Source organism: Haplochromis burtoni, unplaced genomic scaffold (assembly GCF_018398535.1).
Source record: "Haplochromis burtoni strain Fernald_Lab_line unplaced genomic scaffold, NCSU_Asbu1 Contig_20, whole genome shotgun sequence".
NCBI classification, from domain to species: Eukaryota; Metazoa; Chordata; class Actinopteri; order Cichliformes; family Cichlidae; genus Haplochromis; species Haplochromis burtoni.
The window spans coordinates 611,303-615,792 of NW_024582381.1; the positions used below are offsets into that span (position 1 = coordinate 611,303).

A 4,490-nucleotide genomic window follows, 5' to 3' on the forward strand; every position below is an offset into this window, starting at 1 on the left:
TGTGTGTGTGTGTGTGTGTGTGTGTGTGTGTGTGTGTGTGTGTGTGTGTGCCAGCTCCCCAAGGTGCCCGTTCTGTCAGGCTGTAAAGTGCTGCAGTCACCTCCACAGGGGCACAGAGGGGTCCCTCTGCTGACACACACACACTTTGGCACACAAAGTTAGGAACAAATCACACAACCAGCACAAAAAAACTAACTTTTACACACTAAAAGCACTTATTTCTATCCACAAGAAAGATGCAGCACCATAAAATATCCTCTCCCTGAGCTCCATGATGACCCTAAAGGTGGATGAAGACATGCTTTTGTTTAAAGGTTTAAAACTGGAAGATGCACCTTTGTGAGTCAGTCTGAGCGAACACGTATTTCAGTGCCGGTGTGTTCCCACTTCCCAGAAAAAGTGCAGCGCTGTCCCACTCGGGGTATTTTTTCCCTCTAAACACATCGCCCTGGGAGTAAATGTCCAGGATGAGTCACTCCTCGGGGGGGGTATCCCTCCATGTGACAGGCCTCGGGGAGTCAAAAATAGCATTTACGCTGGAAGGCTGATTGATATCTCCGAGTTTAAAATGCTTACTATAAATGGGAATGTGGGTTGTTTGTGGATGTGTAAAAACTGTAAACAGACGCTGCGCTCGAGGCATTTGTATTCTGCTCTCTTTATTTACTTTAACTCCTCATCTTCATTCACCGGTGACTGTGCAGACCATCATTACAAATTTATGCTGTGCAGCCAAATGCTTAAAATTCGAGCACAAAACCTAAAGTTTCTTAACGCATCAGGCTGAGACCCACAGAGGAATCTCATATTAACAGAGCAGCTACAGAAATGTGAATATCTGCGAAACCAACAATTATAATAACTAAAGGAGACAGCTGGCTATTCGCGGGTTAAGTTAATCATGGATTAATGATGACCTGCACATAAAGCAGTCAGCCGTTTCGTGACATCACTGCAGGGTGACACAGCCCTCTATCCCTCGCCCATTTTAACATCTGACGTATCGTCTCCTTCTATTTCTAACCATCTAAAAAAAGACTCAATAAGGGTGCTTAATGATAACAATAACCCAGCTCTTTCTCACCATACAGCTCCACTTCACTTTGTTACAAACCACAAAACTGCACACCCTGCCTTAACGCTTAACTAATAGTTAAAGTTGTATAAAAGGTTAAATACCATTTGAACTGTTGCTATGATACTATTTGAAGATATCATATCCAACTCGTTTTCATTCATACAGCACCAGAACCCCAGCGATTGGACGTTCCCCTGTGAGCAAGACTTAGGAGACTGTGGGGTGGAAGAACTCCCTCTTTAACATCAGGAGACCTCCAGTCTTATACTTATCTTTAATTTGTAGATATCTGTGCCTGCACATAACCCTGTCCAGTTTATAGATGCAGACTGATAACCAAGCTTGGTAGCATTAGCTGATAACTTAGCACTCCAACCCCTCGTCCAGAAATGGTCAACTCTGGCTCCAAAAAAGACAACATGGTGGCAGACTAAATGATTCAAGATATGGAGTCTAAAACCAAAAGGTGATGTCACAGTAGCCATTTTTAATATATGGTCTAAGATAGAGAAGAAAAATGGCATGACCTCATTAAAGCATGACCTCACTAAAGCGCATTTAAGATTTCAAAAATAAACAGGAAGTGAGGTAGACAACAAAACAAAAAGCCATATCACCTGTTTGTTATTCATGGTCTCTCTATGCTTGCCTTTTTTCTTTTCATCTTCCTCTCACATCCCCAGCATGTCACAGTACATGGCTGTCCTTTCATGATCCCAGCTCTGTTGTCAGTCTCTTCCTGTTAAAAGGAAGTTCTTCTTCCCTACAGTCACTAAGTGCTGCTAACAGGAAATGATCTGATTGTTGGGGTTTTCTCTCCAAACTGCAGCACATCTGCTTTATTTTTTTCACCAATCATAATGTACTGTGTATCCAGTTCATATTAAAGTGGGAAAATCACACTTATCCCATATTAATATGCTTTCAAAGAACAATTACAATACACATGCATTTACTACAGTACTTTATTTAAGAGGCATGTGTAGAACTGAAACAGCTGTTTTTCCACATCACAATATACAAATTACTTTGTATACTGAGTCCTCAGTCAGTAGACCTACGTGCAGCTAACATTAAAGACTCTGTAGGGTCTCAGTCAGGACAGATATCAGGACCAAACCTCCCCCCATAACCTCGTCAAATTCTGTCAAGTGGGGAAATTTTCTTTTCTTTGCAAGAGCAAAACAGAAATTCTGCATGTTCCAGTTCATCTCGGGTAACGCATCTGTTTCAAGTATCAGATTTTTGAGAAAGCTGAGCGTGCTTGCAGCTTTGCAGATTTCATCCAAACCCCTACCTTGAAAGCAGATCAAAGCATAAACAATTTATAATAAAGTTGCTCCCAAAGGGGAATTTAGCAAAGACACTGCAGGCTCCACAACAGCAAAACTCAATTAGGACCACAAATATGTTGAAATTAAAGGGGGAACTATGGGGGGATTGGGGCCTGAATGGGACAGTATAACTCTGCTGTGGGGTTGTTTACCTACCTGATGGCTGAAAGTCAGAAAGGCTTTTTGCTAAGCTGTGATGTGAAGCTACATAATCAAAACTGCCTCTCATCATCACACTGGAAGCTGACCCAGAAAATAACTAGTTTCTATCATAAAATTGTCACCGCTCGCTTATCCCACAAACCAGTGATGGAAACATGAATGTTTGTGTTTATCACGTCGTTAAATGTGACTCATGTGATTCATCATTCATGTATTGTCCCACACTCTTCAACCACAATTTATTTCGTGGACTAGAAACACATTTCTAACCCTGACCCTTTCTGGAGCATTGGTGTTCAACACTGATCCACTAAACCCACTGCTGGCGCATCTACACTGTCAGACTGGACCACTCTGAAGGTGTGTGTAGCTAATATGGTAGCCCCCATTGCGGGCCACAAAATGGCACACCATGGCAGTGTACCAGTGTGACCAAATGACAAGAAAGTAAATGTGGGACAACAAGTATAAGAGTATAATTTACTAAACGAATTTTGTATCTTTGATGATGCAAATTAAAGGTTTGGCATTCCCTGAAATACAGAATTTTGAATATCTGAGCCACTCAAAGAGTGCAGCAGTGCCTCAGTGTGTGGGACAGGGAGAGGAGGCATAAAAATCATGTACAGTCTTACATAAAGAGGTAAGCCTTGTGGTCCTACAGCATCCTGAGCTACATCCAGTGGTGAGGGAGTTGTTGTGAGTGTGAGAAACAACAACTTTATCCTCTACGGATTAAACAGAAAAATTCAAATGTGCATGTAAAATTACATCAGGTAAATTAAACGTAGACTGAGTATTCAAGCCCACATGTTGCCACATGTCCCCAATACCTTCTGCCTTAAATAAACAGGTGAGGACTTCATTAGTGCAGAGACACACGAGGTGATGTTTTTGCACTTTCATGGATTGTGATTCAGATCGATCCCGGCGGGCTGAGCTGAACCGCCGTGGACGTAAACAGGGAGCAGCACCCCCGAGCCGCGGGGACGTGGAGGTAACCCCCGCTCATGGCGAACCGCGTCAGCAGAATCACGTTACATAACGGATCGCATCCAACTTTAATCGTTTCAGTCCGCGCGCGCGCCGCTGGCGAGGCCGCGCGCGGCAGCAGGCCGCGCCGCACTGGCGGAATGTGCAGGTGTCGCCGCGCGCTATTGGATTACTGTGGGAATTCCCTACGTCATTTTCCCCTTTCTGCGCGTCTGTGCAGAGACACGCGCGTGACACAGAAATCGATCGAACAGCAGCGCGGAGTCGGTGCTGCGGCGCTTCAGCGGCACGTTCAGCTACTCTAAGCAGCACCTTCATCATCGTCATCATCATCATCATCAACAGGCTCTCGTTGCCTGCTGGAAGCCACGAGCGCTTGCACGCGCCCCCGCGCCTCGCGGAGCTGCTTACCTTTGGCGCAGAGGTGCGGGCTGCTCGGTGGGTTCCGTGCGCGAATATCACGGCTCAGGTTCGTGCGGTCCAAATGAGGCGAGACGGGCGGGGTGCCGCGCTACGGCCCCCCTCCCTGTGGGATCCGGGGCAGCTTCGGTTTCGGAGTCACGTACCGAGGCGGGTTCCCGGTGCAAAGCTGCGGCGCTGCAGAGGCTCCTCTTCGGCAGCAGCTTCCAGAGGTGTGCGCACGAACTCCGCCAGCTCCACCCTGCGCTCCGTCCGCACAGGTTTACGGATTACAGCTCCGGCATCACAGCCTCAGTGCCCCCCTCTCTGCATCGCAGTGCGCTGCAGTCTGAGCCGACGTCCTCCCAGCAGTCCCAGCAGATGCTCAAAACCTGACTGGGCTGAGCAGCTGCTGTCAGTCCAGGAAGGGACGAGAAAAGCGTAGCCTGCCGGAGGATGGCGTAACGGCAGGGTGTTTGCAGAGGAGCGACTTCTCCTCTTCAGGGCGCGGAGGGATTTCTTCA

The 4,490-nt window shown here is 46.6% G+C and overlaps 1 protein-coding gene across 4 annotated transcripts in view; it reads right to left on the reverse strand.

Annotated features, from left to right (window-relative positions):
* The window catches only part of hecw2a (HECT, C2 and WW domain containing E3 ubiquitin protein ligase 2a), a 42,650-nt gene extending 38,405 nt beyond the window's left edge, over positions 1–4,245 (reverse strand). For 3 of the 4 annotated variants that reach the window (XM_014339224.2, XM_014339223.2, XM_005939808.3), the window contains exon 1: positions 3,979–4,090. The gene's annotated coding sequence lies outside the window, so the exon portion shown is untranslated. Of the gene's footprint in view, positions 1–3,978; positions 4,091–4,133 lie in introns of those variants that run through there. The other variant, XM_005939807.3, reaches the window with a different exon arrangement.
* Positions 4,246–4,490: the final 245 nt, after the last annotated feature.